The following is a 13,303-nucleotide window of genomic DNA, read 5'->3' on the forward strand; positions in this document are numbered from 1 at the left end:
TCAAGAACACTGTGCCTACAGTCTCTAAGGAACGTTTAGTTGAATCTGCCATTGTCACAACTTTAGGGGTTTGCAAATGTCTGCAATTCTGCAAACGGACACTAGATGGCGCCACCAGGTGGTGAGATGCACCACTGTCAATCAACCAGCGTAGATTGCTGCCTTGGCCACGCCCTTGCATCAACGCCATTGCTGAAGCCATGTGCTGTGTGCTGTGGGAGTAGCCACGACCTCCTCCTCTTCTTCGACGTCCCCTGGAACTCCTTGTCTGGTAACTAGGGGTAACAGCCTTGTTGCTGTCTTGACCAGGTTCACGTGTGCAATTCCTGATTAGATGGGAAGGGGAACCACAGCGAAAACAGTGTCTAGCTGCAAAAGCATTTACTGTGTGCTCAAACTCAGCATCAACACTCTTAGGCACAGCATAACTCCCCTTTAAAGACAAACCTCTTTCTCTTTGCCTTTTATCCTGTTCATCTGCAAGCCGAGAAGAAATGTATTCAAGGGTTAATTCAGTTGAAGGCATAGCTTCCAAAGTTAGAGCTAGAGTCTCATAGCTTTTATCAAGAGAAGACAACAATATGTATGACTGCTGCTCAATAGAGAAAGGAATGCCCAGCTGTCTTAGTTGATTAAAGGCAGACACCATTTTGGCAATATGTTCTTTCACACACGCTCCCGGTTGGAGACGTAAATCAAACAAACATCTTGTAGCATGGATCTTGGCCCCCGCAGTGTTTCTGGAATTTAACCGCTGCAGAACCGTCCAGACCTCATGCGTGTTCTTTAACTCAGAAACATAAGGCATTTGCTCTGGTCCCACTGCCAAAACTAGTAGACCTTGGGCTTTCCTGTCACGTTTCTGTGAAGCTGCTGCTGCTGCTTTGTCTGCTGCTGACGCGTCTGCAGCTGCCTGTAAAGGCGGTGCTTCAGTACAACTCCACAACTCTTTTGCTTGCAACCAAACCCTTACTCTAGCCTTCCAATCTTGCCAATTTTTCCCATTGAGTCGCGTAAACGGGACAGTAAAACTTTCCTGGGACTCTGCCATCCTCCCTGGGGCTTAGGAACGATACTCACACACCTGTAGACCGTCTCCCAGCTGCTGAGGTGGCTCCTTGAGGAACAGACGTCTTCCAGCGAGTACAAACTGCGCAGTGCCTCTTTAAAACTTTTCTAGGCACGTTGCAGGACTCAAGCTGCTTTGAAGGCTTTCGTTGTCGGCAACCGCTTCTATCTTCACTCCAGTCCTTGCATAAATCACTCTGAACTGCTCTCCTTATCTCCTTCTTGACGTACAAACATCCATAACCTGTCCCATTAAACTTTAATTAGTTTAATGTAAATGCCCAGTGCACTTCCTTCTTTAAAAGTCTCACTACGGCAGAGTATTTCGTGCAGCAGCTAAGAAGGGCAGGAGAGGCTGCATCTTCCCAAAAAGAGTCCTGGAGCATGCGGTTTGTAAATAAAAAAAAAAAGGTTTATTTACAAAACACAAGAAAACAATCCTGGCGACGAACCACACATCTCAGCAAAACACACACCCAAAGAGAAGAAGGGAAGAACAAACACACGGGAGACTATTTATACAAACTCATGTTCCTGGAAGCCTAATGACCTCCAGCTGCTCAGTGATTAGAGCGTTTCTGCTACCTTTTAACCCTTTGATAGCAACAAGCCCTCATACAGACATCCTGTCTTGTCGCAAGACAGAGCAGAAAGAAAAAGTACAATAGCACCAGAGACGGAATTCACACAGACTGGCTTCCTTTCTCACAAAGGAAACAAGAATCAGATGGTCCTTGCAATGGGAGGAGTGAAATGCCAGGAACTTACCAGGAATGTATAGTTTATTCTGAGACAGGCTGAACTGTATAGTCGTGAAAAGCTCACACCAGCCTGCAACCAGCTATCTGCTGTGCATGTAAAATGGGAACGTTCAATCAGGGCTGGCCAAATGGGACTGGGCTCCGTCCCTTTATGCCTGCCCCCTCCCTTGCTGAGGGCGCCCCTGTACAAGAGCAGGCTGGGGGGTTCTGCAGCTTTGGCTGGAGGGAAGCACCTCAGGGGCGGCTCCGTTCCTTTGCATGCGGAAGAAGGAGCTGGTTTCAGCTGCCGGCAGGGAAGGAGGCCCCCCCCCGGAAAAACTCCAGTGCGTGAAGCTTGCCCAATTTGCCCCCCTCCACTCCGGCCTCCCCTGCTCCCACCCTCCTTCTGGGGGGGGCTCTTATTCGTAGCTCTATGGGCAGACGCAGAGGGGGCGCCTCCTTGGAGACCCCCAGAGAAAGGAAATCGTAATAGCAGAGCGAGCGATGGAAGTGGAGGGACAGAGAGGACAAAGAGGCAAAGCTGTAGGGCGGGGAGGGGGCGAAGGGCAGGGAGGGGAAGGGGAAGGGGGCAGAGACCCCCCCAACAACAGAGGCCCCGATGCATGCAATCCGGCTGAAGATCGGGGCCCCTCCTTTCGCAGGGACTTGAACCCCCTGGCAGGAATCCCTGGGGCGCCGCCATCCTAGGCTTGGTGGGTCCCCTTTGGGGGGAGAGTGGGGAATCCATGGAAGGGTTAATGGGGGCGAGAGAGGCCTGGATGGAGACCCCCCCTGTCTCCCTCCTGGGATGGGGAGAGATTTGGCAGGAAGCCTGAGCTGGCCAGGGGGGCCTCTGGGGAAAGGGGACCCTGGGGGGGGCAGAGGGAGGAAGGGAGCATCCCTGGGGAGGGATCGAAGCCATCTTGGAGAAAGAGAGAGGGACTGGGGGCCGCCTGCCTTGACTTCTCCCTCCTGCCCAGGAATCTTCCAGGACTCCAGGGAGAGATCCCTGAGCAGGGGCCCCGATCCAGCCACCCTCTCCTCCCCTGAAGCTCCATCCTTGCCCTGCCTCAGGTCCCAGATCAGGAGCTGCAGGGGGCGCTGGGGGCTGTGAGAGCGAGTCCAACCATGGGGGGAAAGAGGAAAGGGAGGAAGCCCACTTTATTATTCCTCTCCCCTTTGAGGCTTCTCTCTGGGCAACTCCAGTCTCCCCCACATACCTGTGTTTCTGTGCAGAAGCATCTAAAGGGCTCCCCCCCCCCAGACACACCTGGGCCCAACTCCTTCTCACCTGGTTTCCATTATTCCCACTATATCAGATCTCTCAAATCTGTGGGATTTAAGGGATGGGGAAGATTGTTAGGGAAATGGGTGGGTTCCCGTGTTCCCCCCTCAAGAGCCTGCATTATTATTATTAGTACAGTGGTACCTCAGGTTACATACTGTCAGGGGCTCAGGAGCAGAGGCACAGGGAAGAGAGGAAATGGAGAGCGAAGGGGAAGAATCTGAGGGCAGCGTAGGAGAAGATGACAGTGGCCCGAGAGATTCCATGAGCCTCTCCAGCGAGTCAGAAGATTCACAGAAGGGGGCGCCGGTGGCCAGGGCAAGGGGGGTCCCAAGGGGGACACTCCAGAAACAAGGGGCCAGCGGGGACTCCCAGAGCAGCAGTTGGAGATCAGGACCAGCTTCCCCACCAGAGCGTAGTGGGGGGGAAGAGTCCCAGGTATCGGGACCAGCGTCTCCCCCAGCAGGGAGAGAAGATGAGTCAGGGCTGACCACGCCTCCATCGGAGAGTCAGGAAACGGAGGGTAGGTCAGGTCCAGCTAGCATCCCGGAAGAGGGAAGCAGTGACAGAAGCAGTGTAACGGTCAGGAGGAAGGTCACTGGGTTGGCGCGAGCGCCAAGTTCAAATGTACAGGTGCGCGGGACAGCAGAGAACCCGGATTGGGAACCAGGTCCTAAAGCCCGCCGGAGGCAGGGGGAGGAGTCAGGGGACTCAGCGTCAGAAGAGTCCAGAAAGGGGAATGCCCCAGCGGACAGGAGGACCCAGAGGAGGAGAGAGCAGAGGAAGAGGTGGAGCAGGGCTAGAGTCTTAAACTGGTGTCAGAGGGGAGGAGATTCAGACGGAGCTTCGGCGGTCTAGGGTTTAAGACGTAGAGCTGGGCGCCACGGCTTTGAAATAGAGATTGAACTTCAATAAAGACTTTTGTATATAACGACGACCTGGCGTTGGTCCTCTGTGAGCTGGGACCTTGGGCAGTTGTGACACATACGCTTCAGGTTACAGACTCCGCTCACCCAGGATGAGAACAGAAATTGTGGTCCAGCGGCGGGGCAGCAGCAGGAGGCCCCATTATGTTAAGAACACTTTCCTTTTATATATATATATATAATTTTTTATTAATTTCCACAAAAAAATACATAACACATCACATTTCAACTTTAACACATTTTTCACTTTTGGACTTCCTTCAGCCTCTCTGACAATCATCCAAATTTAATTTTTGAGTACACATTTCTTAAATTCACTATTGCCTTTCGTAAAACCGTTTAAAACCTATTTTTCTTTTTTGCAACCTTTCTTTGACTTTTACAGAGCTTCTTTAAATGCCACTAACGTTATTTCTCTGTCACTTATACCTTCCCAATAGTCCACCAACTTTCTCCAGTCCTCGATAAACTTTTGGTCTCGTAGATATCTAATCTTTCCTGTCAATTTATCCAGTTCTGCATAGTCCATCGGCTTTATTCTCCACTCCTCTAATGTTGGTACTTGTTCTTGTTTCCAATTCTGGGCCAGTAGTATTCTCGCCGCTGTTACTGCATATTGAAAAAGTTTACAATCCTTTCTATTTATTTCATTTCCTATAATTCCTAAAAGAAAAGCCTCTGGTTTCTTAACAAATGTATATTCCAACATTTTCTTCAGTTCATTATAAATCAATTCCCAGAAGCTCTTCACTTTTTTACATTCCCACCACATATGATAGAAAGTACCATCCTTTTCTTTACATTTCCAACATTTCTTTCATGTTTTATACATTTTTGCAAGTTTTACCGGTGTAATGTACCATCTATACATCATTTTCATAATATTCTCTTTTAACGCTGTACATGCAGTAAATTTCATATTTTCATTCCATAATTTAATCCAATCATCCATTTGTATATTATATCCAAAATCCCTGGCCCATTTTATCATAACCGATTTAACTTCCTCATCTTTTGTATGCCATTCCAGCAAAACTTTATACATTTTAGATAATATCTTAAATTCATTGTTTATTATTTCTGTTTGAAATTTTGACTCTTTCTCTGCATATCCATATTCTTTGACGTCCTTCTTAAACATTTCATTTGTTTGTAAATAATGCAACCAATCATATACATGCTCTTTTACCTCTTCATAAGGTTTCATTTTCCACCTCCCCCCTTCCTTAACAATTAGCTCTCCATATGTAATCCAATTTTTCCTCATATTAGTTTTTTTAACACTCATAACCTCTAATGGAGACAACCAGTGTGGGGTTTTTGGCTCGAGTAGGTTTTTATACCTATCCCAAACTTCTTTCAGCGATCTTCAGAAAATGTGGTTCTCAAAGCCTAAATGACCTTTCTTCTTTCCAGACCATAAATATGTGTGCCACCCAAATCTATTGTCAAATCCTTCTAAATCTAGCAACTCCGTATTCTCTAATTTTATCCATTCCTTTAACCAGCAGAGACATGTTGCTTCATAATATAATTTCAGGTCTGGCAGGGCGAAGCCTCCTCTTTCTTTCGCATCTGTTAATAATTTAAATTGAATTCTTGGCTTCTTACCCTGCCAGATATACCTTGAAATTGTTCTTTGCCATTCCTTAAAAATAGCCGTCCCTCTGATTACTGGAATTGTTTGAAACAAAAATAATAATCTTGGCAGAACGCTCATCTTTATCCTTGAAATCCTTCCCCACATCGATAATTTCATTCGTCCCCACACCTCCAGATCTTTCTTTATTCCATTCCACACTGGCACCATACTTTTCGCACCATAGGACGCACCTTTTCCATCTAAAAAACTAAGGGGAAAAGTCTGTGCGTCCTATGGAGCGAATGCAGGGGGGAGGCAGGCAGGAAAAGCCCCCAAGAGCCCCACAAAAGCTTCACGCGGCTCTTGCGGGCTTTTCCCTAGGAGGGAGAAGGGACTGACACCGCCAGTCAGTCCCTTCTCCCTCCTCTAGAAAAGGCTTGCGCAACCTCTGCACCGGGGGGGAGGCTGCGCAAGGCTAAAGAGGAAGCCGGAGCAGCGAGCGCGATCCATCCCGTTCGCTGCCCTGGTTTCCTCTTTAGCCTTGCGCCTCTCTGTGATCCACCAGAGGTAGATCTTAACCCTTGCCTCACCTAGGAGCTTCTCTGGGCAAGAATTCCCTCAGCTTAAGTGGGGTGGGGGAAGTGTGGCAGGTAGGGGGGGTACCTACCTAGACACTGAAGCCAGTGTCTCTCCGATGAAAATTGGGAGTGGGCATTGTGTGAAGTGGCTTGTATCTCCTGACGCAGAACTGTAGGACTGTATAGAGTTGGGAGGGCCACCCGAGGGTCATCTAGCCCAGCCCCCTCACAATGTAGGAATCACAGCTAAAGAACGCCAGGCAGATGGTCCCCCAACCGTTGCTTAAAAGCCTCCAGTGGTGGAGACCTCCAACACCTTCCGAGGTCATAGAATTGCAGGGTTGGAAGGGAACCCCAGGAGTCATCTAGTCCAGCCCCGGTGGACAGCGGGCACGATCCACCCTGTTGCGCAAGGCTAAAGAGGAAGCCAAGGCAGTGAGCAGGATGGATCGCGCTTGCTGCCTTGGCTTCTTCTTTAGCCGCGCTGGAGAGGTTTAGCTCCTGGCTGGAGAGGTTGCGCGGCTATGGATCCCGCTCGCTGTCTTGGCTTCTTTGCTCTTTGGGGCTGGGGGGTGGAACCCGGGCCTCCCCCGCAGCCCCGAGAAGCTCCGGGAGAAGCAGACAGGCTGCACGCAGCCTGTCCATTGCTCTTGGGGGATGGGGGGGAGATAATTCCCCCCCCTTGATTTCCCCCTCTTAAAACTAGGTGCGTCCTGTGGTCCGGTGCGTCCAATAGAGCAAAAAATACGGTATATAATTATTCTGATATAAGTCAATACTCTTTGGGGTTAACCAAATACCAAGATATTTCACCTTCTTCATTACTTCTATTCCTATTTGCTGTTGCATTGTCTCTATCATTTCTTGATCCATATTTTTAGCAATTATTTTGGTCTTTCTCTTATTCAATTTAAAACCTGCCACTTGACCGAATTTCTCCACCTCTTCAAGAATATTTTTGGTGCTCTCTAAAGGTTCTTCCACCATTAAAACCAGATCATCGGCAAAGGCTTTAACCTTGTACTCATTCCGGCCTAATTCTACCCCTTTTATTTCCTTATTTTCTCTTATAGTATTTAGAAAGACTTCTAGGACCATGATGAATAACAATGGAAAAAGTGGACACCCTTGTCGCGTACCTTTGGTTATCCCTATTTCTTCTTAACCACCGGAACGAATTGAGTACTTAACCTGAGGTACCACTGTACTGCAGTTTCAATTATTGTTATTGTTATTTATTTATTTAACCAATCAATCTATTAGTTGCTTTCTCTTGCCCAGGGCAGCCCAAAGTGACTTACAACCAGTTGTTGTTGTTGTTGTTGTTATGTTCCACGGTGATACTCCAAGGCCTTCTTTGTCGTGTTTCCTGTATTTTGAGGAAAGAGAAAAGGCTGTTCTCCCTGCTTATTTAACTTATATGCAGAATTCATCATGCAAAAGGCTGGGCTGGATGAATCCCAAGCTGGAATTAAGATTGGCGGAAGAAATATCAACAACCTCAGATATGCAGATGACACAACCTTGATGGCAGAAAGTGAGGAGGAATTAAAGAACCTTTTAATGAGGGTGAAAGAGGAGAGCGCAAAATATGGTCTGAAGCTCAACATCAAAAAACCGAAGATCATGGCCACTGGGCCCATCACCTCCTGGCAAATAGAAGGGGAAGAAATGGAGGCTCCATGATCACTGCAGATGGTGACAGCAGTCACGAAATTAAAAGACGCCTGCTCCTTGGGAGAAAGGCGATGGCAAACCTAGACAGCGTCTTAAAAAGCAGAGACATCACCTTGCCAACAAAGGTCTGTATAGTTAAAGCCTGAAGCTGAGGCTCCAAGACTTTGGCCACCTCATGAGAAGAGAAGACTCCCTGGAAAAGACCCTGATGTTGGGAAAGATGGAGGGCACAAGGAGAAGGGGACGACAGAGGACAAGATGGTTGGACAGTGTTCTCGAAGCTACAAACATGAGTCTGACCAAACTGCGGGAGGCAGTGGAAGACAGGAGTGCCTGGCGTGCTCTGGTCCAGGGGGTCACGAAGCGTCGGACACGACTTAACAATAACAAATGCTGTCTAGACATGTATTTAAATAATGAAGGTAACATTTCACAATAGTAAGCATAATATAATATTTAATGTGAATCTGTAGTGTTGCTTCTGAATGAGGATGGACTGAGAGTGAGCTGGTTTTGGTGTTTGGTGGAGGGAGTTGGAAATGTTTGTATCTGGGAATGGAGAGTTGCTCAAAGTGGAGCTGAGACTGGTGGTGTTGCTTTGGAAGCAGAATTAGATTAATATTATAGGAACAGCAGCATAACTCCCATTGTTATAATTGCAATAGTGGAACCATGAAGACACAGAAAGATTGAAAGCACCTACTTATATGCCGAAGGTAATCTTGAAGCCCTGATCTATTCTTTTGATTTATAGATACATTATGTCAGATATAATGTGTATAGATATATTTGGTGGCAGGAGAAATAAAAGGGGCATTCCCTGGCATTCCCTTCCTCGTCTTCTCTCCAAACTGAAAGGTCCCAGATACTGAACTGTGCACAGTACTCCAAATGTGTTCACACCATAGGTCTGTTGAGAATTTCCATTCTCCCTTAAGGAGCAGATATGGGTTTGTTATGTGTCACATTTCGGTTTACATTCCATCACAATATGCTGGGAACTTCCGTTCTGCATATAGCTTTTGCTTTTCTCTGTCTCTCTGAGAATACAAAGAGAGAGACGGAATGTTTCTTTGTCCTGATTTATGATTAATAAATCCGTAGTTGTAGTATGCTTCCACAAGCCTCACGCCTATTCTGTGTCCGCAGTTCGCTCTACTGATATAGTGTGCCCTGGCTTTGAAGCCTGGGTCACTGATTTACATCGGAGCAGAGGCTGATGGGTCTTCGCAGCAGGACGGCTGGAAGGAGATGACCCACCTGGGGCTAGCCAGCTGGCCTTGCGACCCTCTGCATGCCAACAAGATCTGCACTACAACCATTAGGAGAGTGGCAGGTGTATTTTCAATCGGTTCCCTAAACATCCCCAGCGTGAGATTTGCAGTTTCCTGAGCCAGTGCACACAGGGTCAACAATTTCCCAAAGTTACCTAACATGACCCCAAGGTCTCACTCCTGGTCCCTCACCTCCTCCTCATCAGCCCAACGTGCATCTGTTTAATCTTGTTGACCATGAACTGGAACCCTGCCAGAACCAATGGATGGTGCCAGCTTGGTTCTATGACAAAGGAACATGTAAAATGTCAAACATTAAGAACTTCCCTGAAGGCCTTCAGAGGTCTTCCAAAAGTTACTTTCTCTCTTTGACATCTGATGATGATGATGATAATAATAATAATTATTACTAATAAATTATTATGGGGGCGTGTGTTCCACAGGGAGGGCGCCACTACCAAGAAGGCCCTCTGCCTGGTTCCCTGTAATTATGAGGGAACTGCCAGAAGACCCTCGGAAGTGGACCTCAGTGTCCGGGCTAAATGATGGGGGGATTTTCTTTTCCTTGTGTTAGATGGATGTTGAAACAAGGTGTGATTAACTAGGCCATGTCTAGATCACAGATTTCTACCCAAGAGCCACAATTGCTTTGCATTCACAAACACTATGTGAAATATCACTAGTAAACAGAATAATTTAAACAAGGAAACCAACAACAGTATTAAAATTGCAGGGAGAGAGAGAAAAACTGGATTTAAAACGACCCAACCACAAGATGAAAAGTCTCCATACTAAATGAGGGAAGGGGGAAGCATGGGGGGGGGGGCTTTTGAAGTCTCCCTGCTGGCAAGGGAATTCCAGAGCAAGGGCGCCTCTGTCTGTCTGGAATCCCTCACTGCCTCATCTCCAGCAGGAAGGGGGGATTTCCAGACTGGGACCCTTCACTCTTAGGGAGAGGTGCTGGGGCCTGGGCAGCTGGATGGATGGACATCAGCCTGCAGAAATGCACACCCCCTCCTTTCACAGGACTGTTGTGGTGTTGCATGTGTGTGACAATGCAACACTCAAGATCAGTTCCCACAGCCAACATTACATCATTCCTCCATTGCCCACAAGAGGGCGATCTTTCCTCTACACATGGTAGAATCCTAGAATTGCAGAGTTGGAAGGGACCACAAGGGTCATCTAGCCCAACCCCCTGGAATTAAGGTATTCTGCCCAAGGTGGGGCTCAAACCCCCGACCCATAGATTCAGAGTCTCATGCTCTACCGGCTGTGCTCTAAAAAGAAGTTTCAGTTCAAGCAGAGACCAGAATAATTAGGGTTGCCATATTTCAAAAAGTAAAAACCAGGAGAACCCCAAAACTGTAGAGCTTTTTTTAAGACAAGGCCCCAAATAAACGCCAAAAAAGCCCATGATTTTTCGCCCAACTTGTCTTAAATTCAGGACAAAGTGCCTTCTTTTGGAAATTCCGCCTTTGAAAACTTTTGCTAGTCTTTCTTTTGAATGGGGGGGGCGGTTTCAATCTGGCCAGTCCCCACGCAAAAGAATAAATGGAAACGTATCAAAAAGGGCAGCATTTGGAAACCACCCTGGTTGCAAACCACTCCGGGTCCTTTGGCCTCCTGCTAGCAGAACTGCCTGAACTGCTGGCTCCGCACATGGGAGCAGAGTAGGACTTACTTCCGAGTAAGCAGGCATCGGATGGAAGATTGTGTATCAATAAGGCTTTTGGCCATGAATTTGTACTGTTACCAGAAAAATCTGTTACGGTAAAATCCGGGTGCGGAGTTGCCCTGCCACCCAGTTCATCGGACTAAGTCCGCGGGTCCTAGCGGAAGAAATGAGTTCAGCCGGAGACGGAGCAAGATGCGGAGATCCGAGTTTATTGGCCAACAGGTTCAAGACGAGATTGAACCCCGAGAATGGGGCGACATAAACTTTTAAAAGTTCCCTCCAAGTCCCAGAATACAGTGCAGGAAAACGTCACGAATACATTTTGGGAAGGTTGGGTTACATGAAAGACGTCATGAATACGTTACAAACAGGCGGGGTTACACACATTAACATTTCAGGAAGGGAGGGGGGAGATATGCAGAGTAAGGGATATGCATAGATAAACATGGATAAGCATTTCCTGAGTACAGGTGATGGCGAGACAATGGAGCAGATATACATCGTCTGTCACCTGGCATTGCCCGGAGGAAGGGTTTGGCAGAACGATCCGACCGGATTAGGGTCTTCCTGAGTACGTGACTTGTCGCTCAGGGGATTATGGAAGTGGGGCCAACAACATGGAGTCGAGAGGAAACAGAGCAGAACGGCGTCAAAATGAAGAAAATCGGAGCTTCGGTTGATTTTATATCAATTTCCAAAGCTTTCGGTCCCCTTGCCGGTCAAGTTGATATTGTATATTGAAAACGGAAACAAATGGATACATTGTAACAAGGGTTTGACAGTTTTACAAGGTCGCTGGTTCCGGTTCCATTGTTCTCGCAGCAGGGAGCCGTCAGCACCTTGTCAGGAGGTTAAATGAGGCGTGCAAGAGCTCCCTGAGCTAGCTGCTGCAGAGGAATGCATGGTCCTGATTGGCTGAGACGCGGCCATTATAGTGAATGGCGGACACAGTTTGACACGGTCGACTCATGTTAAAAATAGGGCAAAAGGAAGGCTTAGGAAAGATGGGCTTATTTCGCCCGTATGAAGAATAAAGAGTATCATTTTAGAGTCAAGGGGTATAGTGTGGTGCTTGTGTAACAGTGTAGGGGGTTTCAGAAGTGGGGCGCCGTCGAGGTCATCGCCTCGGGCCCCCTTTGAGGGGGAGAAGGGGTGAGGAAAGGTACCCCCCCTCTCCTTCCGTATCAAATCCGAGGGCTCCCTTGGACAAAAATTAAAGACACCAACCAGAGTAAATTGGAGTAAATCAGCAGCCTGTAGGCTTGGCCTTTATTGAAGAAAGACTGTCGCAACAGGGTGCTCCCCTCACTTGCAGGTGAGAGGAAAGACCCAGAATAATGGTGTGCAAGACCTTATAAAAACTTTTGAAATTCCCATCCCCTAGGTCAAGCCCACCCCCAGAAACATCATGCATACATTACAGAAAGGAGGGGTTGAGGGAGGAGTTGGTGGTAACCTGAGTGTCTTGTCACCTGGCTGGTTCCCCCTTTCCCCCCTCCCCATGAGTCACTTCCAGGAGACAAAGGGGAGTTTGCAGTTTCCTGCCCCCAGAGGGAAGATCTGATCAGTGTCCTTTGTTTCAGTCCATGCTGAATCCACTCCCATATGCAAGTTCTTTGTGATCTTGATTGTCTTCTGTCTAGGACCATCAGGGTTGGCATAGCAACTGGGCAGGGCTCCTGTGGATGTGCTGGGATAGTGAAGGGATTATGGCTGCCCTGTATCAAACCTTCCCCATTTTGTAGTCCTTCCTTCATGGAGTAAAATAAAAATGGAACAGTGCAAATCCGATGTATGGTTGATTTTTTTTCTATGAATTTATAACAGAAATGTGGCGTATGTAGTGTGTGAGTGTGAGTGTGTGTGAAGTTTGTACAAACAGAATGATTGGGGTGGGGGGGGGGGTTCCTGCTACAGTACCTACAGCTGAAAGGAAAAAAGAGAGGAGGTTTTTTATGCAGGGCCCAAACTAGACTCCAAGCAGCTATTTAAGGACAGTGAGGGAAGAAATATTAGTTTGGAAGTGACATTGGCAGGAAGGAAGAACAGTCCTGGAGGAAGAATTATACACAGCAAATGGGAAGAAATCAGACTTTTACATACTGTATGGGATGCAGGCAGTGGTGAGGAGGGTTTTATACAGCCTTCTTTCTAAAGAAGCAGAGAGAAGCTCCAAAAGCAAGATATCTGAGCAGAAATCAGGGCGAATGAGAAGAAATCCACTAATAAATGAGGGACCCCGGGGAATCTGCCTCCTTGGCGCCTGAAACTGAGGCGAGGCTCAGATTTCGAAGGGCGGGAAGTTGGGAAAAGGCGGGAAAAGTCGTTGCCCTCGGAGTCGCTGAGGGAAAGAAGCAGCGGGGGGAGGGGCGCCTCCTCTCTTGTCCCTCAGAGACACAACGGGGACCCTCTTGTGAGGGGAGCAGAAAGGGGTCTCTCTCCCCCCCCACCACAACCCCATTGCATTCCTCTCATGGCGGAAGGGGACCCCACCC

At 47.9% G+C, this 13,303-nt stretch overlaps 1 protein-coding gene across 1 annotated transcript in view; it reads left to right on the forward strand.

Annotated features, from left to right (window-relative positions):
• Window positions 1-12,709, forward strand: part of LOC309365181 (uncharacterized protein) — a 46,729-nt gene extending 34,020 nt beyond the window's left edge. Inside the window, exon 2 of the transcript XR_014165929.1 lies at window positions 12,452-12,709. The gene's annotated coding sequence lies outside the window, so the exon portion shown is untranslated. The remainder of the gene's footprint in view (window positions 1-12,451) is intronic.
• The last annotated feature ends 594 nt before the right edge of the window (window positions 12,710-13,303 follow it).

The sequence above is a fragment of the Podarcis melisellensis genome (assembly GCF_964234715.1).
Source record: "Podarcis melisellensis genome assembly, chromosome: 2".
NCBI classification, from domain to species: Eukaryota; Metazoa; Chordata; class Lepidosauria; order Squamata; family Lacertidae; genus Podarcis; species Podarcis melisellensis.